The 22,767-nt window shown below is 38.9% G+C and overlaps 1 protein-coding gene across 3 annotated transcripts in view; it reads left to right on the top strand.

Annotated features, from left to right (window-relative positions):
* The window catches only part of LOC132907363 (protein rhomboid), a 500,462-nt gene that overhangs the window by 335,320 nt on the left and 142,375 nt on the right, over positions 1-22,767 (top strand). The window lies entirely within an intron of this gene.

Raw genomic sequence — 22,767 nt, 5'->3', positions numbered from 1 at the left:
AGGCAGAAGAGTAGTAAATCGTTCGATGAACATTCTCCTCATTATTCTTCACGTTTGCCTCGACAAGGATAGACGCGTAATTTTCATCCAAAATAAAATTCCACGCGCGATACCAAACTTACGGAACGATATCATCGTTGCATAAACATCGTGCATATTATTGTTCGCGTTCATCTCGACGAGGTTACAGATTTCGAACAAATTGAACCTGGAGAAAACGTTCGGCGAGACAAAGCTCGACGATCGATAAAGGAAGGTAAGAAAAGAATAAAATTAAGTTACCCGTCGAGACAGAAAGAAAGTGGAGCGTGGTGGCGAAGAAAAGTGGATAGAACGATGGGAAAAAATGAGAGGAAAGGGAAGGTTGCGCGTTTTATTATTCCGTTGAAACATCCGACGACACCGTACGACGAGGACCTCCTTACAGTATTTCTGTGCTGCATTTTATGCTGCGCATCGTTACCCATGCGAGAGAACCTCGAGAAAACAGCAACGTACATCGTACGACCTGTGAAACATCAACGTCTTTCTACTTCCTACTGCTAGCTCGAAGGATGCTACTACTTCTTCGTCGTTCTCGCTGTTCCTCTGTATATATCGCCTTTCGTTTCGATCCAGCATACCGAGCACTGAACGCGTTTCCAGTCATTGCTTATAGATGTGATTTCCCAGTCGGTCGAAAATTTCTCCACGGTTAGTCGCAGCTGCGATTCTTTCGTTTAACATTCCACCTCCGAGGTTCGGAAGCGTTCGCGAGAAGGCGCGCGCGCGCGATTTCAACAAAATATAATCTTCAACGATGAATCGCGTGGAATACGCGAGCTGTCGTGGATTTTGAATTTTCGATACGATTCCGCGTAGATTATATCGACGTGTTTCGGTGCACATCGAGAATTTTTATGCCAGACGCTTGTCACTTTCGTAGATAGAACAGCAAACGAAACGTATCGTCGCGTCGCTGGTTGATAATCAAATCCTTCGGAAGCGAAGCTAACGTCACTGCTTCGTTCCTCGAGTTTTAAGCTTTCGATCTACGCGCAGTTGACCGATTTTCGTTGCGTGCGTGAAAATTCAATTTATCGTAAATATACCGTAGAAAATATATTTTTCGAATTTGGAAGCTTCGAACCACCTCCTCTGAGTTGATCAATTTCGGTGCCGCGTATAAATTGAATTTATCGTAAATTACGAAGCACCCATACAAATATTGAAAAATTCCATTTGCAAGTTAGTTTCGTAATTACACGCGTAGGAAAGAAATAAATACGGCTAAATAAATACAAACGGAACGAAACTACGTAAATACGAATAAACAGGTCCGCTAGAATTTATCAGCTTCGTGAAAGAGATATCTCTACGAAACTCTAGGATTAACATTGCTTTTAACAATATGAAACCGGAATATCGTCAGGTAACACTTCGGCTATTTACATCTTCATCCCGTACCTGTAATCTTTAAAGCGTTTGACAGAAAAGTTTGACCGGTTGTAATCAAAGACATTCCGATCGGCAACATTCTCGGGGACATTGCAACGAAATTAATCACTTTTCCTTTCGTGAGTAACTCGATGAGATTAATAGTCACGGATATGTATCAAGGCGCCGGGTCCCTCGAGCGTGATCGATTCGACTTGTTTCTGGGTGCCATTCATAAATAATTCATTGTACCGTCGCGTCCGCTTGAGAGATCGGAGAGAGAGAAAGAGAGAAGCATACACACACACACACACTTACACGAACACATACACAAAGAAAAATGAAAGCGCGATGAGAACGAAGGAGTGAATGGATCGAAGAATAAGTAAACGAGTAAGCGAGCGAGTTGAACAAGAGTAAAAAGAAAGATCAGAGGGGAGAGTTAATGAGAAAGAAAGTAGATACGAAAAAGGGCCCACGCGCGTGCGCGCGATTAAAGAAAGGCAACGAAGACGGATGAAAAATGAGGAATAGAAAAAGAAGGAAATAAAAGGAACAACGCCGACAAAGAAACGGAAATGCGAAAAATAGCGTGTACACAGAGATCGAAGGATAAGAGAATATAAGAAAATTGCGTAAAGCAAGATAAATGATTAAACGTGCAAACCTATGTACGTATCTGGTAGAGGATATTACAAAAAAACGAAGATTGGTAGGGAAGATTGATACAGTAGCTGTTTAGAAAAGCGAAACACGTCGGATGTAAAGACTTGTATTAATTTGTAACGTTAAAGATTGTTCAAACGTCAGATGGATCGGATTACGAGAGAATGGATGGATGTATCGATGTTTTGTAGAAAATATATGTGAATGAATTATTGTGATTCTACGAATAGCAATAGAATCGTAGTTGCTCTGTGATACGTTTCTCTTTTTAATGTTCGAGGGGTGGAAAATTTGTAGAATAGGAAAGGAAGATGTAAAAATGAAAATAGATAGGAGGAACGAAAGATGGAGGGAACTTTTATGAGATAGAATTTTACCAATTAAAAGTTTCCATGTTTTATACATATTAATGCCTGTAGTTAACGAAATTTTAATACTAATGAAATGTCAGAACACTTTCAACAGAATGTAACTCATATTAAGTGCTATTTAATATTCCGACAGTACTTCTTCTGTCGTAATTTCCATTGAAATATCTTTAAAAGGACTTCGCAATTAATATCGTAATTACGTAACAGAAATAATAATCGCTTGGTAAATGTAAAAGGTTTCAACGCGATGTTCAATTCGAATTGAATAGAACCTACATATCTATTAATATCGAACGACTCGCTGATTTTTCCATATTTCATAATCTTTTACTTCCTTTCTGAACTCATAATTTTCCTTGCGTCGATATATTCTTTCGAACAAGCCAAGTTCCGCATAAATAACTCCCCAAAGAAAAGATTTCTTTCCAAGTTTATGAAGCACGTTTGAAAGGCCTACGACCTGAAAGCAAACGGGAAATTTCGCGAGCAAGCTGCCTACCAAAAGCGATATAAAAAATTTCGAGCTATTAAACTGGCAGTCGTGTACGGAAAAGTCTAGGGACTTTCGGGTATTCTCTCCTACGAGCCATGAAACTACCAAATTTCCCTTAAGACGCGAACACCGCGACGCGTTATAAAGGAGAGCTTGCATTCAAAATTCCATTAAAACTGTTTGAAGTTCTATTTTGCCTCGTTAAATGAGCGGCGAAGCACGCGCGTCTCTCGACCAAGAGAAAGAGGAAGAAAAAGGGAAGAAAAAAGGAAGAAAAAGGGGCGGCGGCGGCGGCGGCGTAGGGAAACGGTCAAGGATACAAGGCGAGAGATAAAACCGTCGAAGAAGCGGACAAACGACACGAATCGAAAGTAAAAATCGAACAAAATGTATTTCACTTGATCGGTACCTCTCCTTCTCTTTATTCCTCTTTCTGGTGCTGTCATCGTTTGATAGCATGAAATCTTCAAGCTAGCAAGGAGACATTCCTGCGCGCATAAGATAAGAAGAAGCAGTGGCAACCTGCAGGCAGCCGCTTTGCAAATAAAATATCGCTCAGGCGTCAGACGGACAGAGAGGAGAAAAGAGATGAGAAAAGATGAGAAGAGAAGAGAAGAGAAGGGAAGGGAAAAGAGAGAAACGGGGGGGTGGCCGGACGGAAATATGACGAGACTATATTCCAGGCAGGTAGCGCGAGCACGCTTGGAATTCGATGCGAGTAGAGCCCTTAAGTCTCGCGGTCTTCTCTCCCCTTCTCTTCCTCTATGTCGTCGTTGCTGTTGAACCCAACGCCTCGACGCGTCTCGACGCCCCTTTTCTCGTCGCGGTCCAACCACCACGACCAAGGGCCATGCAAATTTTCGTGGTGAATCGGCTGAAGGTGTAAAAGTGGCTGCACGACACCCCTGAGACACGACGCCGTTATCCCTGCCGCTTCTCCCTATGAGCATCAAAAAACTAAGAATGCTTTATTGCCGGCGATTCCTCCTGCTGCGAGCGAACCGACGAATGCTCGTGCTAGCGGTGCGATGAATCTGACGTGCCAGCAGCTCCAACAGAGCACGATGACGAGCATTGATTTGTTATGCGGAGCAGCGCGGGTAAAGCAATCGATGAAACGTCGGACCGCTGCTTTTTTGATTAAATCATTTAAGAATTACGAATTTCTCCTCGTATGGCTCTTTTCGAGATAGAAGATAACGTGAATTTTAATTGGAAAATTGGCTAATAGATCGTATTAGGTTGGGCCTGTAATATCGAAAGCTCTTTCTTCTTCAATTCAAAATTCTCTTCTTTGATTCGAAATCGTGCGTTTTAGAATTCTGGCAATCGTCAGTTTTACTTGATTATATCAGTTTCGTTTGGGCAAACATTTGCACCGATCTGATGATTAATTCCTCCGCGAATATGATTACGAGCGTTTCTATGAATTCTATCAAATTCTTCTTTTACGCTATAAATTTCCTCAAACTCCCTGACACAAGAATACCAACAAAACGGACAAACTAAACTTTCAGTTTATAACCTCGCGATCATTCCTTCTCCAAGAATTACGTTCTTCTATAACGATAATTCCCGCGGCCATAAAAGCAGCAGTTCCTCCGGAAGCAACGAACTCTGGTAATTGGAAAGTCGCGCGAAGACCAGCGTCTCAACTCGACATCCGTAACTCCCGTCTTCCATGTATATCCGGTTTACGCGCACGCGCGACCACGTAAGAAACGTTTTTTTAATCGCGGTTTCCCGGTGGAGCGCGCTGAGAGCGGAAAATTTCTTCGAGAAACACGGCTATTAAAGGCACAGTGGAAAGTAACAATTTTAACAATTGCCACGGAAAGCTTTTATGTATAGGTACACCGCGTGCATTACATAAAACGTTTCGAAATTTCATTAGCGCTGCAACCAGACACGACTGTCGTGGTTATATTGGTAAAATTAAAAAAAAAGAAAAAACCAACCTGAAAACCTAAATATTTTGTGCATCGTGCAAAACGTACTATACATTGACATATTGAAACGTCGTATTACGTACATAATCGTTCGCGCATCTTATAAAACATTCTGAAATATGCAATTTCGTTGTGCTAAGGAGATTTCAAACGTTTTGTACGATACGTACAATATGTATTGGGTGGCAGATAAGTGATTGCGGATTTTGTCGTTAGGCTGTATTGACAAAATCCGCAATCACTTAGTTGCCAACCCAATAGTTTCTAACTTGACCAATATGACATATCATTACAGTGCTGATGTTTCTAAACGCGTTATACAATGCGGATTTCCAGTTAAATCGCAAACTTAACCAATATGATCGTGATAGCGTGGTTTCGTTACGGTTCTTCTGAAATTTTAAAATGCATCGTACGACGCACGTGATACATTCGCGAAAGGTATATTCGTGAAGTATGCAAACGCTTCTAAGCCACTGCGGATTTCTTTCCAACCCTCGCGTCGTTTCTCTCATTTTCCTCGTATCGTTGGCGCACAGAAGCGCTCGCTTTCTCTTTTACCCCCGTTGGAAAGCATAGCTGGGACGGTTGACTTTCAACATGGTAGATGCCCAGCCTTTCTTCGTAGCCAAGCTGCTGAATATAACACGCAAATCCGTCTCGGAGGCGCGAAACAAAGATCCAAAAACCTTCCTCCACGCCCTTTAAATTTTCGTTAAACCTGACGCAGTTAATAGGTGTGATTTCATTTGCCGCGGGCGAAAACGGCCAGAAACGCCGAGCCAGATTTTTTCCACCGTGAAAAAACCATCCCGTGGCGCGTAATAAGGGGCGATCTCGCCGCGTTCTTTTCTTCCGAGTTAATCCGGTCGGAGCTTAATGTTTCTCGATTAAAGTGCACCTCTTAAAGCGAGCTTCATCCTCGCGCAGTGAAAGTGATTTTAATTGCTACCGTGTTACGCTGCTTACGCCGCATATTTTGTATAGCCGGCCGTTCGTTTATTTTTCTCGCGAAAATTATCGTAAGCAGCGGTGCAATCACTGACGCATTGTTAATAACGAGTAGTAATTATATAAAATACTCGTTTTCGATGCTTGACTATAATATTACGCACACCGTTGATGCAAGGAAGATTCATTAACGTTACGAATTTTCTTTCGTTGGTGTCTTGAAAACGAGGAACACAGTGCAACCGCGAGAATTTAATAAAATGTAGAAAATCTATAAAATGTAGAAAAAGAATCGTACATGAGTATATCGATAGGTGAAATCGTTAAGAACGAGGAAAGACGTAAGAGGAGGGAAAGGAACAGGTACTTTTATTTGAATGAAAGAAAACGGCCCTTTAGTTTTGCGTCAAACTCTGAATGTTTGAGTACATTTCGACTGTGCGAATATTAGCTACGATACTGAATATTATTACATATATTACCAGAATATACAGTTACGATAGAACTCCATTTATCTGAATCCGTCGTGGGACAAACAGTTCGTATAACTGGAGTTCATGTAGCAGGAGTTTACCGATTCCCTCCACCTATGTGACTTCTCGTTCAAATATAATGGGAGTTCACGTTCGGATAAGTGGATTCAATCGGCAGGAGTTTAGTTAATCGAGCATCTACCAACTAAAATATCGTTTCCATAAATAGCGCTTTACTGCACCTTGTGAAATACCATGACTATGGCTATATACATACTACTATATCAAATCATCGTTATTACTATTAATTTTGATGCAACGACAGTTTCGCTTCGTTTTATATTGTTCGTTCTTATTAAGAGAAAAAATTCTGTCTTCTTTTTGTAATAAGAGAGAAAGTGTGAAAATGTAAAAATACGTCGAAATAAAAATAGTTTGCTTCAGTTTATAATAGTTTACTAAAAAAATTTTTTAAATTAACATTTTGAATTTTAGCTTAATTCTGACGTTTACCTTTGACACGATAAAAAACATATTGAACGTGCCAAGGTCAACGTCATGAAACGCAATTGACATAACTGATGGGATGTCTCTTGCTCGATTGACATAAATTGACATTATCGACATTTTCAGCTTAAGGAAATCGTCGTCGATTCGAAGCTGTTTATTTATCACGCCGCGTACTCTGCAGATCTTTCGTTGCAATTCTCAGAATTATTATAATCTACATTTTAAATAATATCCATGGAAATCAGAACTTTGATTCATTTCGCTATGTACAATTAAAAGAAACGAACGTGTTACAGGATTTCTTATTTGAATATTCGCGTACGTATTTAAACTGATCATCGAATTCCGGAAATCATTAACTTTACACGTACTGCACTTCCTTCAGTAATTAAGCGTCAAAATACAAGCATCATTAAGCCGACGAATTGTTCTTGAACGTTGATCGTATCCTCACCAACAATTTCGCCCGAAATGAAGGAAAAGCAATATGAGTTAATTAGGAACAAAGGCGAATTTCTAATAATTAGCTTCTCGTTCGCCGCGCTTCGCGGAGCTGAATTAATTTCACATCGCGGTAATTTCGATGTTATCACCCTGCATTTTTTCATTTAAATACCCTACTGGCGTGTTCTGCGTCATTTTTGCCATCAGATGCTTAGAATCATGTAGATTCAAACCTATGATGATAATTTTTATGAAAGAATAATTAAAAACTGGATTTTAATTAATTTTAGCGTGGAGGAAAAAGAAAAAGACGAAAAATTTATTTAACGCTGTCGTTTTATTTATATTATGCATTTCGAACGAAAAGATTTACGAAACGATATTAAAAAGTACTCGAAATTTGATGAATAGCACTTGTTTGGTTATGAGACAAAAGGATTATAACGATATTCGTTTGCTTCCATTCATCGTGTAATTAATGGTTCACAAAGATAAAATAATAAACGAAAATGATAACAGAGACAGATATAACCCTATAATCCAATATTTAAAGACGATATATGTTGCAGGTATTCTGTTAAATAAAATAAATATTCTAGTAACGATTGTTTATTATTGAGAGTTTATTAATCTTTTGTCATCGTATATGTACAATTAAAATATTAAATTATCCAGATCTTTTCGTATAACCATTTTTTCGCATTCTTTAATAACGAAACGCACTTTTGAACCACACCTTTCTTATCGAAACAAAAATTAATTCTAGATCTAGCTATCTAAATATTAAATACGTTAGACATAATTAATTTGAATTACAGCACTATGGTAAAAATAGACGAGTGTATGTAATCGTATTCTTATCTCAATAAAGGTACACACTGACGTTGCTAAAATAACTTGTACATTTTTGGTAATTACGAAAGAAAAGATTTAATACCAATCATTTTGTTGAGTTTGATAATCACAGTGTCAATAACGCACTCATACGTCATTCGTATCAAAATATCTTTTTTAATCGCTATTAAAAAAAGAAAAAAAGAAGAAAGGAGGAAATGATGGATACGGGTTTACTTTGCCATCGTCCCACATATCCCTGCTTACCCTCAAAGGGTCTCCGCTCTCGCATCCCATCAAAGATCGTTTCGAACGACAAAACGAGAACAGCAAATTAGAACTCGAAGACGATGGTGTACGGTTTCTGTCGCTTTGTGAACGTATGTCCTCCGTTTCCGTTCGATTTCGCCACTGCGTTTAATCATAGCCCGCAGCCGACGATCGTTTCGAAAATCGAACGTTTTCCTAAACTTCGCTCGCAATTTTGTTACGTCGATTTTAATCAGTCCGGTTTCAGTGGGACGATTAAAATACACACGGACGTACTGCGAAAAATATTTCGCATTGTCCTGGCTATTTTACCACTTTTCCCACGTTAATGTATCGTGCGCGGTGCGATATTGGACACCGTTAATTAGCTGCAATTTACGATCCATTGTTGAGCACAAAATACCACAGCGATTTGTGAGCTCATTTTGAACAAATTATTGGGTTTGTCCCTGTTACTTCCGCGATTAGGAATACTTTTTTCGATGAAATATAGTTAGCAGGTAGAATACGAATTTTGTGAAAATTTTTCATAGAGTTAAGGAAGACTGTTTCCGATATCGATAGAGATTCGATTATTTGAACTTGTTGACCGGTTCCTCCCTTAATCAGAAGCTTCTACGTTTGTGAAATTACATAACAATAAGAATAATTTCAATCATATGGATTCTAACTCTTGTAAATGTAAATGCGATATGATTCATTTTTATTAAAAATGTAGCAACATTTAAATAGACGGAACTCTTCCTCCGTTAGTGGAATCAACTCGATATCATCAATTTCAGCCTGTAAATTCGTAATCGTTCAAATTAATTCTCCAAGAACTTAAACGAAGAGAACTTTTTGATTTCGACTTTCGTTATTACAATTCTCGGTGCATCGTGTGTTAAAAAAATATACCACCCGGTACACAAATACATATATCGTGGAGAGTTCGTAATCCAGCTGCAAATACTAAAATTGAATTGAAAACAGCGGATATCTCCATAAATACTTTCAAGCAGAACTATGCGCCAATATATATGTACCTTTCGTAAAAACAAGGATTTCGCTTTAAGCTACTTGAAGAATCAACATACATTTCTCTGAAGATTTTCTTTACGCTGATCCACAAAGCTAAAGGAATCTTTCCTGGTCTCGGTTACGCAACGGTACGGTTATTTTTCAGTGGTGCAGCGGCAAGGAAACGAAACTCCGTTGGCCCCGTTACAATTCTCCTCCAACGCGACAATGTAAAATCTGTTAATTGAGTTTGCCGCTAACGCGACGACGGAATTATAAACCGCGTCGGCGTAAAAGTTTGCTTTTCCCCCGCGGATGCGGCCAGATTTTTCAGGCTTGCCTTTCACACCCTGCTAGGCCGCACTTTGTAGGGATAACGAGCCCGGTCCCGATGCAAAAGAAGAAAGGGAACTTCGGATGAAATTCCCGGAGCTCTTTGATACCGCGTTACCGGAACTCTGGGATTTCTCTTGAAAGAGCTTCGCAACGCCTTTGAAGCCGGTTTGTTTGATCACCATTTATTATACTGCTTATTACCAGCCGTGTAATTGTCTACCTATTCGATCAAACGCGCCAATTTGCCTCATCGGCCACTGTTACTACGAGAGAACAAAGTCGATCGTCGTTTCTCACTGCGAACGCCAATGTTCCTTTTTTTCTTTCCAAATAGTGTACGTTGTACATTGCGCAGGTTTTTAATATTTTCGCTAGGACGGATGGTTACTGTGAAGCTATCTTTAGATTCATATACTGAATAAGTAATGCATTATATAATGAAACATGTGTAATTAATAACAAACAAATACATCTAACAGAATATGATTCGAAGAGAGCAACACAGTGTACTTATTGTGCGACTTTTCTCTTTGTCGTTTAAATACATTTGCAACATTTTAATTTTTCAAATGGAAATCAAACTTTTCTTCGTAGCGGAGGTTCTGGGTAATATTGTAAATTCAACCTTGATATTATAAATTCTTTTCTCCGTCCATTTGAAAGATACAAGTCTTAATTGCGTGAAACACCTTGTATTTATTACATAAATAAATATATATATTATTATGCTTAACATGTTGAACACATTATGCTTAGTGTTTTACAATTACAATTCGAAAAGAATGAACTAACAAATAGACAATTTTTTCTTTTCTTTTTTTTTTTTTTACAAACCAGTAAGACTTATAGTCGTAACTCTCGCAAGAAATCCTTAAATTTGTAAATTTTTATAAAGATTGTGGAAAGTGCAAAGCACGTTCCATAAAACTTTTCCCTGTACAAATATTTGTCCGTGGCAAACGTTGAGAAATATTGGCGAAGAAAAACTCGCGTCAATATCACTGAAACTAACATGAAACGAAATTCGCTTATAAAATATACTTACAGATTATTTTTCATAAAATTTATGTCTTATCGCGTGAAAAAATATCTACCACGTTGAACATACATATTCCACGTAAATCAAACGACGATTACATTACACAGGGAAACGAGTACTCGGTTCGATTTGAAAAAAAAAAAAAAAAGAAAAAAAGAAAAAATAGAGAAACCAAAAGCATAAAAAAGAAAAACGAGCGCCACACGTATTTGAATTTCAAATACGTGTACGTTTCAACTGGATCGGTTAGGCCTACGAATGGCACCCCCCACTTTGGGTTCGGCTACGATTTTCACGGTGATCTCGTTAATTTCGTAGCCGTGGAAAAGTCGATGGAGTCTCGCCGTCCATTCAGTGTCCTGAAATACAAATCCGGCGAAACTCGAGTCGGTCACGTAGCGACGAATCCTCCAGTTAATAAAAGGTCATAAAAGAAGCCGTTGTAAACTGCTGGCTCGTGAAAAATACTTAGGTGTGCGTCAGTCGATGGTCATATTCAGGACCCGACACACCTGGTCGCCGTTCGCCACACTCGAAACCGAGAAAATTTCCACGTTCACAGATACCATTATCGTTAGATTCGCTTTTCGAGATGCAACCCTGTATGTAAAGTACCTGCGACACTTCGAAAAATCGCATCGTTTCGCTTATTAACTTGCTCGATCGCTCTTACGACCTTGAAATCAAACGACAGGCTGCATAACGCGTGTAAAAAGGTTTTTTTCATACTACTGTTTGAAAGTGAAAAAATACTAGATCATTTTCTTTCCTTCTCTTTCTCTCTTTTCTTTTTGTCTTTCTTTTTTTTTTCTTTTTTTATACAGTGGAATTTGATTGTAAAACCAGAAGCAAAAATATTGGCGATTATACAAGATTTTGATTTATGATCGTATCCATAGTGATATTTGTGTGCACAATAATTTACTACGTAACTAGTAACGCTAGGGAATTGATAAGTAACAAATTATAGGTTATAAACCGCTGCTTCATAAACAGCTTCATAGTTTTATAATTTGAAGCTGAACAGGGCAATTATGTAGCTTTATGGCTTGTGTGTAATTTATAAAACTCACTTGTAGAACTTAATGTGTTTTATTATCAAACCCGTTCGCTAATGCGCAAAAAAAAGTTACCACCGTTGGTAACTTGTAAAACTATCTCTAATGGTACTACTTCGATAATTGTGCAAGACATATCTACCAATTTAAATAATCAGTATATTATGTACTTATGCGTGTACAATATATTACTCTGTTTTCCTTCTTTTGTTTCTTGTAATCTATTACGTGAAACTGAATAAGAGGAAGGGACGATTAGTAAGTTTGGAAGCGTAATTTATTAGACGGAGAAAAATAGTTTATCTCGTAAGAAAGTTTGTACTACAATTTAACGGAGAACGTAAGTTAGCAGCAATGGGTAAAGTTGGGTGAATTTCAAACGTCCGGCTTTTCGACGACGACGACGCGTGACAGACGTTCGTTAATTTCCACCAAGTGACACGCGACACGTAAAGCGAGTCGAATTGCATTTCTACCGAGTGTCTGCTTTTTTCGAAGTAGTCTGTCTCCTATATAGGCTTTTGTTTGGAAACTACGAGGAACGACGTTATTAAGAGGATACGAGTGATGTTTCTACGTAACACGATACGCAAGATGACAAAGCTGTTCAACGTAAATACGATAATAATCGCACAAAAAGGTTATTTCGGTGCCGTCAGAAAAGGCGTTGAAAACATCTGGAAAACCGTATCGCCATATAGCGAGGCGCTTTGAACTTTGAACGCCGAAAAAGAAAAAAAGATGTTTACACTTCTCCGCGCACATCACTTTCCCCGTAACGACGTTTCATCACAGATTTCCGTTCCCAAAGCACACCCCGCAGGATCCGATAACACTTGGTCCACTTGAAGCCGCGCGACTAACAATTCCATTAAAACTTCCGTCACTTGCACACTTGAAAGAATCCACGACGAAGCTACTCGAAACTTTTGCCTCTGACGACACCCGAGATTGTTCATGGATGCGAGAAAAAACGAAGATCGAGAAACGAGTATGCGACGCGAGGAATAGAAGGACGTTTCGTAAGAAATTCTCGAAAGGCGACAGAGAGTTACAGAGACGACGAGACAACACGCACCACGGAACGGCTCGCGATAGAGTGCTGGAAAACCGTCAAGCAGAGTTTGCTCGGTGGTACGGTGGTGACTCGCGCGCTCCGATTGGCAGACGCTCGCCCCCCACGGGGACCAGCCTCTGGAGCGGTCCAATCGACGCGCTCGTTGCCTTTCCACGCAGTAAGACCGCGTGTGCACCCACGCAGGGTGGCTCGTGGCTCGAAGCTCGCGGCAGTCACTCAGTCAGTCAGTCACTCAGTAGGCCCGCGGTGCGCTATGAGGTGGGATCTGTGAACGAACGAGACGCGAGTTTTTATTTACACCCGTTGCTGCGGGGCTAATCTCGCGTGGAACAAACGAATCGTACGCCACCGCGCACAGTTCACTCTCACGCCGATAAGTTTCCATCTCGCGAAGGAATCGACGCGTTCGTCCCTCCACTAACCCCCTCGTCACGAGTCGATCCTCGCTACAACATCGCACGAGTGCATACAAACGACCACGCGCTAGGCCTCGGATAAATTCACCCGTCGAAGATCTTCTCTTCGAAGTTTTCACGTATGCCCCGGCGGCGCGTCCTCTCTCCCTTTGTTTCGCGATCCACGTTCACGCGCGAGCTCGATTTCTCGCTGCTCAGCTATCATCACCGATCGTGACCGACGCTTGTTGTTTTTGTGCACGCGACGACGACCACGACGCTCCTTCAAAGTGCGTGCTACCAAGGTGATCGTGATACCGCGCAAGACAATGTGCGTGACAGCCACGCCGCTCAGCGCGAAAAAAATACTGAAGGATAGTGCCAGGCATCCGGCAAGGACTAGCATCGCGACCAACGTACAGGTGCAAGGATTAACGGGGGGCACGAACAATGTCGGTGACACCGACAGGCCGCAGCACACGTCGATCATGTAAATATTCCTCCTTTTCTTTTGTCCTTTTAATTACCGCTTCTAATTTACCATTACCATTGTAGAACATATAAAAAAAAGTGTCGACGTTGTAACTCGGAAATTCTTGAAATACCACCGTGCCAAATTCGATTTCGTCGATCCTCTCCCTGTTGGCAATTTTTTATGTAGACCACGTGGTCGTTGGTTTTTTTCGACCACGTCCACAGCGAGTGTTATTTCGATGGCAAAAGCTCTCGCTTTGTGCTCGCCGCTGCTGACAAAAATATTATCTACGAGCTCTGTGGCGTGACTTCTTTCGACCGGCGAAAATATTGTTTCGAGTGGCCCGGATACGATGACATCGACAGCTTTAGTCGAACCGGCTAAACGCGCCTCGTTTCACGCGACAGTTCGTTTCTCTCTTGTCATTCTGCGGTCTATAAATGAACGAGAGAGCTCGCCACCGTTTTGTTTCGTTTAGACCCACCGCGTTCTTTTGATATCGTTTTCGTCGAACCGAAGAACCAAACGAATCGCTATTTGAAATCCGCCGACATCTTTTGACACTGGAAAGCGATATCCAGCGATACGCATCGATAAAAACGCGTTCGAATCAGCTTCCAAAAATTCCCTTGGTTAGACACGTTTCGACGCGTTCGTTCTGTCAGCACCATCTGTCGAACGAGAAACGATCTTCTTTTTTTCCCTCGAAGACTAGGAAAATCGAGATGCCACGAAAAAGGCGTGCGTCGATTCGTCTTTTTTTTTTTCTCGTCGCTTGCTCTCGTTCCTTCAACCGCGCGCACGCTTTTTTTCATTCGCTGCATCGTGTTGCTACATCGTGATCTATTAGGCGTTTTAACTTTTTAACTCTATTTTAGATAAGATCTATTCTCTTGGCCTGGATCTACGATTTACTTTTTATAGGTATTATTTAGACATTTTGATGAATTTGTGGAGTTTTACTACAATGTATATAATTTAATATCAATTCAATAAATAGAAGTAATACTAGTTATTTTCTCGTAGCTGAAATTAGGGCAATATAGATTGAAATTATGTTAATTGATTAAGTAAACTTCATTCCTTTGGCCTGGACGTATAAATTACTGTTTATAACTATCAATACGTTTTCCTAAGTTTTACAGAAAGTTTGCAAGAATATTGTATACAAGTTAGTGACGCTTGAAACGTTATTTATAAACTAACCTCAAAACGCAAATGGTATTCGATAATTTTTTAAAAACAGAAAGTCCTAATTATGACCTAACTATAACAAAGTCAGCTTATATTTCTAACCATACTTTATCTAAATTCAAATTACAATTGCAGTTCATCAGGCAGAAAGTTATTAAATATTATAAATTATTCGTCCATAGCTTGTAATTGACGTACTTGTAATAGAACGACTAAACTTAACCTAAGTACTGAAAAGATTCCGAGGTGAAAAGTTAAACGTTATCAATCTGACACAGAGTAGAAAATAAACGGTATTGGAAGGGTTAGTTTCTCGTTAACAGGAATTCGTGATCCTGTGAATTGATATTGAATCGTGTGTCAGCGCCTCCAGTAACGATGTAAATCATCTTGATATTGTTTACATACTCTGCTGTGGTGTTCGTTTTCAGCACTAACAGCGCCACGAGACACTTGACGTCGGAGGTACAGAGCTCTGACGAATCAGAAAATCAGATTTCTCAATAACAATCGATTAAATGGCCTTCGATACGTTTTTTCTATCGCGTTTTTTCAGCGGCCACGAAATATTACGTCGTGACATTTTTCCCCCTGGTTTCGTAGTTTTTTAGAACGGAAATATAACCTGAATGCGTGCCGGTAACGCAGGGGGGATTAACGTTCTTGTTTGCGAAAAAGTCCCGAATGAAATTTTTGCGGGCAAACACGGCATTTTCACGAACGAGTGAATTTTTTTTTTTTTTTTTAAAGAAAGAAAGAAAGAAGATAAAGAGGGAAAGAAAAAAATGAGAACAAAAGGGAACTAAATTGGCTCCTCGCGTCTTTATAACTTCCGCGATTTATTTTGCTACACGTTATTCGGATTAAAAACGCTATCGTGAATTTCATTCGCGTAATACTTTCGTTACGAGGTAGCGATCTCGCTGTTTCGTTCTGTTTGTATCTCATTATCCTCGTCGGTATTGAAAGCGGGAGTAGAATAGCATCTCGAGTACGTAAGTACGTACGTCGAGGAGTTCGCTCGGAGAACTTGATTCCATCGAACAGCACGTGTTGCAGTAAAGTAGCATTTGTAGTGTTATTGTCCGATAGCGGTGCCAATTTAGCGAATGATTCTTTATCTTGTTCCATGGAACACGAACAAACTGAATTTCGACTGGCAGATTTTTCCTGGTATCGTTGGTTGTACGTGCCATTTGCCTCTTGTCTGCTCAATACTCGTAAAGAAGTTCCGCTTCAAAGATAATTCGTCTAACCTTCGTTTCACATGCACCAATAATTTTCATGACTATTTGTAAGTAAATATTTCGATAGTTATTTGGTGTATACATAGCCCTCGATATTAGTACATATTTCGTGTATGTCTCAAATATGCCTATCTGTGTATTTAGAATTAATGGAATGAATAGAATCAAAGTTAAAGAGGAGATCAACTTTCTTTGTATTCTGTCTATAAGATTAATAAATTGAGAAACGAAGAATATATAGAAAGCTCGAAGGTAATGAGAAAATTGTTATGGTCACAGAGTTAGGACTGGTTAGCGGTCGGTTGACGTTAAGACATCGCATGAGAAGATACGGAGCCGGTATAACGAGCAACTTTTTTGCTTAGCGTGTGTTTTCGTTTCATTCGGGACAAATAAGCGAGTGTTTCGTGCAGGAACGGCCGGTCGTCCTACGACGGTCCCGACTCTATTTATTTTTCCATGAAACGACGACACGGTCTCGGGGACAATGGGATCTTACGAAAAGAAAACGAGATTACACGGCGCGGCGTGCGCATGAGAACCTTGCGACGACGATGCGTTCGCCAATGCGTAATGATGTTGTGCGCATCTAGGTAACGATTTCTAGTAACGATTTCATGTAAATTTGTTTGTTCGAACTGTCGTGAAATTCCCGTGTATATAAACGGGCGTTCGTTTGTGATGGATACATTTCCATAACAATAAAGATGTCGTAGTCTTCTGTGAATTTATCAAATATTACATATCGTTGCGTCATAGTTAGGTTAAGTTAGAATATCATTTATAAGGAGAAAGAGATTTCGGGTAAGTGCACCGAGATGAAATATATCTATGATTCGGTTGCATCAAACTATGAAACACGATACTGATATTTCGAGGAAATAAACTAGAGTTAAACAGGAATAACACGTATAATCTATATAGTCGTATGTTCTTATTATAAAACAGATAGCTTTCTATTTAATTTAGGTTAGAACATCCAAACTCGATACCATAGGAAAAATAGAAGGAAACAGTTTCTCTAAAGTCGATAATAATAAATTCTACTCTATTATATACGTTTTATATACATTTCATCAAAGATTAACACAACTATTTATATGTAATAAATGTAATTTCGTGCCATTTAAAGAAATACTACGTATAAATTGTCCAAATTTGACAGAGTTAAATATTTGAATTGATTAATTAAAATTTTAATAGGAATGAAATAGCGTCGTAAAATTCAGCCGCGAGTGTTCGGTACGCGAATGAATATAATAGTATTTTCGATGGGGGTAATATCGGTGATCTGGTTTTGGTATATTTACGATAATATTGGTGGCGAATGATAGAGTTGCTGACAATCGTTAGACACTAATAATCTATTACATTTATGCGCGTCGATTTGTCGTTTACCAACCGATCCATTTCGCATCGGACAATACGTTATTATCGGCACAACATGCGAAACATGTCAGAAATTATTGCGGTGACCTACATCTACCGGTAAACCATCGACATTTCAGTCGGTATAGAATCGTGCCACCCACGCATTGCGGCACTCGTAAATAATTACGTCGTATTTAGACAAAACGTTAGGGGATTCGTCGGAAAATTGTCGCGGCTTCCGCTACTGCTAAAAACTTCTTCGCTCATTCAATTTTTATAGAGTAGTTTAAGAAATTACTCGAAATTTTCAACTATTCTATAATATATCAAATTGGATGATACATATCGTAACTTTTCCAAGAAGTTTCAGTAGCAAAAGTAATTAAATCGTGTGGAAAGTTTCTGACAATCGATATTGGGTTCTGTTGCGTGTTTCATTGAGATGGAAGAAAATTGCTTATTATAAATCTCTTTCGCGCGATGAAATAGTAAATTGAAGCAAACACTGCTGAACATTAAGTAGTTTCTTTTCTAAATCATGTTAGATTCAAAATTTTCCATCCATCGCATTCACTATATATACATACAGTATATTATTCACTGTCGTTTATTTCGGTCTGTGAAAAATTTTTGCAAGGCCCTAAAATTCTATATGCCAATAAACGCAAGTTTTTGAAATTCAAAAGATATTAGAAGGTTTCAAATAGGCGAAGCTTTCTAAAAAGGGTCATAAATGGAAAAGAAAAGAGGCGTCATGATCTAAATTGCGATAAAAAATTGGATAATTTAAATTGTCCCAAACGAAAATTCTGCATATCGAATAATTTATAAGTAGAAAATATCGAAGTCATATCGGAAGCTTACGCGTAGGTTTGATGTTATTTAACAATTTCACACCACTCTGCTTCCTTCAATGCATATCGCAAAGAGGCACGATCCATTTTCGATGATTTTTCCTCGAATTAAGGCGTAGAAACAATTCGAACGACCAAGTTGTAGGCAGAGAAGATGTACAATGCGCTCGGAAAGATTTTTCTTTCGGTAATAATTTCTTCGTTGTCACTTGGAAAAGTCCATAGTGCGACAGGTATTCGTGTATTTGCAAATTGAATATACGTCATTCGCGTATTTACTTGCCGGTAGTTTGCCGGGTATTCTATTTGGACGCGCAGTTCTGTTGTGGGTTGTAGTCTCGAAGAAAATGCGAAACTTTATTCCGAATGGGGAATGAGAGAGAATAGAAAGGGAAGAGTATCTCCAGCGTTGGAGGAGCTGCGAGACGTAGAGATCGAGTTTTTCATGCTGTCCAAGTGAAGCTGATATTTCTGTGTGTACGTATGTATATGGCTCTTTTTCCGACAAATTTGAGACTCGTTGCTTGCCTGCGAATTTATTAGGGTGCTATGGATGTTGCTCGTCCTAAATGAAAACCCTTTAAGATGTTCCACTTTGTTGGAAATTCCGCTGTCTTTAGGTATTACATTATTGCTTTGTGTCGGGATAAAGTCAAACGTTTAGAATATTCGGAACTGAAAAATTGTCTTCTGTCTGCAGAAACTCATATTAGGTATTAAGTTGGGAATTAGGCTTGCTGCCTTCATTAACTTTGCGAGCCTTTTTTTGAAATATCCTTTGTCTTTCTCGGCGATGGATTTCTTCGAATGGTTTTTACAGGTTTCTAGAATATTTTATTTATATATAAATAACGAGGAAATTGTAAGTACCATATTCGGTGAACCAGGAACATAGAGATTTTTTTTTTATTTAGTAGATTATTTACAATTAATTCTCATACAGAATTTTAAGTAAATTATTTTGGCGTGGTACTGTAACTTGGATTATAAAAGTTTATAGTATGTTTAACTCTAGTTGAATCTAATGCTTCGATCCAAGGGGTATTGCCTTTTTAGTCTTCGGATCTGATCCGTCAAGCAATTGGGTAACTAATGGGTTTTGATGGTTGTTGACTCTTATGTTATATCTGTTTCTGAACTTGGATATTTCTTCCTTGACTGTGGACATCTTAAGGTCGCGATGTATCGTTTCGTTGGTAACATACCAAGGTGCATCTATTAAGGATCTTAGAGTTTTTGATCGGAGAACATAGAGATGAACATCGGGCCTGTAATATTCAAAATTTAACTACAAACTCACCGAATACAATAGAGAAATAAATTTCCACGCACGAAATACTGCATAGATACTTTGCAAGATGTTAATTACGCGAACGAATCGTCAATGATCGGCGAAGTTAAAAGCACGTTGAAATAATTTCGAGTAAGAAGGCGAGAGTGTCGTAAATGTAGGGATCGTCGAATCTGCGCTACCGAAAGTCGGATAAATCCTTCAAAAATTCTCGAACGGTACGCTAGTGATAAATCGACCTATCGACAGTGGTCTGTCTCTTCTCAATCTTATCACATAAATTTTCTTTCTCTCCTCTCTATCTTCATCCGCCACTTTATCCATCTTTTTCATACTTCGCTTCGATCTTTCGTTTTAATCTCGCAATTATTTATTTCGCTTCGCCCTCTCGTTCACTCTTTCGCTCTTTTTTATTCGACTGCGCGCTCGTTTCGACTCTGCAACGTTTCTCTTTCCGCTTTGCTCTTTCGGCCTTTCGAACTTTCGAAATTCCATTTTTGTCTCTTTGAAGTTGCGTTTCCGCATTCAGCTGGAATTTCAATGTTACGTAGCTGCGTGTTTACAGTTACGCTCTCGATCATCGAGCCGAGTTAATCGGCCTAATAATTTGCCTCGTTAAGCTACCACCTCGCTATGCCCCTGTTCCTCCGTCTCTCGCAAACCCCTGTTCGCCGCCCTACGCGGAGTGTTAAGCCTCTCGTATTTAATTATCTATTCCAACAGACCACGCGCGAGCGCCAACGATAAAACAGCTAATGCTGCTCGTACGGTAAACAAGTATCGCTGGCATCGTTCGACACTTTTCATCCTCGATATCTGCAATCCTCTTGCAAGCGTCGTTAACGTAATAACGATAAATTTAATGGCGCAGCTGCGAGTTTTGGTCTCCTGAAATATCATCGGCTGCATTTCTAACGAGGCACGAAAGAATACGTTTCCGATGGAATTTTTAGTCACGTAATACATAACGAGTTGAGCTACGGTAGATTAATTATCGATTAATGTCGTGATTGATTAATTTGAAAGGAGGAAATACAGGGAATGATGTTTTATGGGGAATTAGAGTGTAACGTGTCAAATGACGTTTGTCATGACATTAATAGATATTTATTAGTATTTCGTTGATGTTTCGACGTTGATAGCCGGTTAAACTTCTTCGTTAATCGATGCTACTACGTTTATTAACGATGAGTCGATGTTTCGTTTTAATGGGAATAGTAAAAGGTATGTAACGTTATATAACATTCGTGCAACATGTTTTTTCCATAATGGTTATTCCCTTTCACGTTTAAATAATATACTTTTAAAATCAATTTTTTTTTTATCGAGAATCATGATTTTCGAGTTATAAAATATATACGCATATGTTTTCCTGCCAGATGAAATCCCACAAATTCGCCTCTGTCCTTTTCCTTTTTTAAATACGATCAGCGATAGAAGTTAAACAAAAATGATCCGCATTGAAACGGGGAAAGTTAAAATTAAAGATCACCGATATATTGGGTCATACAACAAAATTTTATTGAAACGCGTTTACCGTTCACGGTAAATCACGAAGGATTATATACAATTTACTTCGATTTCTATTTTTGTTTGGTAAAAAAAAAAAAAAAAAAAAAAAATATTTGGGCACGGTTACCGCTAAATATTATAAATAAATTTCGTTATTTTTCGTTATTTTATAAAACGTTGTTTATCTTCGCCATCGATTCCTGGCAATTAATGTAGAATCCGTTAAGTGGAAACAAATTTGCGGTAGGATAAATACTAGTGTTTCTCGATCGAACAGTTTCACGGAACAGTTTCCAAATATATATACGTATTTCCTTCCCCTCTTTGAATTACCGAACCATCGATAAGCGTACCGTTGAATTTTGCAAACATTTTCGGAACGTGCTGGTTCTTCGGTGACTTGTTATTTGGCTATTTTCCATTTGTTTCCGGGCAGTGGAAAACAAACGAAAGCGAGGAGAAGGCAATAATTCTAGTTTGGAAAATTTGGCCGCGCAGGATGGAGCAAACAAGCTATAAATTACGGAAGCGCGCAGTTCTTTTTTCAAATTCCTGTCATTGACTGACGGCCAGCGAGAGAGACGTATCGTTCGATTTAATTAAGTTAACGGACGAAACAACGAGTACTACGATACCGTTTCATTGGCATCTAACTAAAACCACGCCCATCGTTTTTCAACTTCGATTAGTTTCTTGCGGTTAGCTTAAATTGATACCTTAAAATTTAAATAAGACACAGCACACTCTATCGTTCCGCTCCTATAAGATAAAAATTGTGGGTGGTTTGTCCTGTTTCAGAAACACGCAAAATGTTTCATTTTTACGCGAAATCCAGATTTATTTTTCCACACCCACGTTCGAAGATTTCAAACTATGTAGCATAGAAACGTCTGTGATAAGTAAAAGCAGGATTTACATATTTATTTAAACGTCTCTTCTTTACGCCGAAAGGAATAGATTTTTCTTGGTTGTTACTGTTTTTAATTTTTCCAAATATTCGTAGCGATGAAAGTTCTTCGAGTTTAACGTAGAATCGGAAAGCAAAGAAAGACGATGTCACGAATATTAATTTTGTAAATTCATCTTCGAATTTACCGTTATCTATGGCATTTCCGTGTGACGAGTGAACTTATGAAACCTAAATCGTCTGTTTATTGAAAATTAAACATTTATTGTATTATCAATTGTACTAATTGTGTGAAAAAAATTAACAAAGTCGAGTAACGAATAAAGAGAGTCGATTAACTTGTCGTCTGAAAGGCTCGTACCTTTTTCCCACATATTTACCATCAATATGAAATTTCTCTCTCATTATGGCTGCTTGATTAATTACAAATTAAAGATACTTATATAATGTTTCATTCAAAGCATTCTTCTCTTCGTCAATTAATTTGTTTCAGTTGCTGCATTGTGAAATTGATATTTCGATTCGTTATAGCAAGAAAATAAAAGTTTCCAACATCTCTGCAAACAAAGGAGAGACAGTATCAAACAATTTTTAATTGAAGGGCATCGATATCACGAGCCGCTTCTCTCTCTTT

This window comes from Bombus pascuorum, chromosome 5 (genome assembly GCF_905332965.1).
Source record: "Bombus pascuorum chromosome 5, iyBomPasc1.1, whole genome shotgun sequence".
Lineage (NCBI taxonomy): Eukaryota > Metazoa > Arthropoda > Insecta > Hymenoptera > Apidae > Bombus > Bombus pascuorum.
The sequence above is the reverse complement of the archived record's forward strand: the minus strand, read 5'-3'. Positions and strand labels throughout refer to the sequence as shown.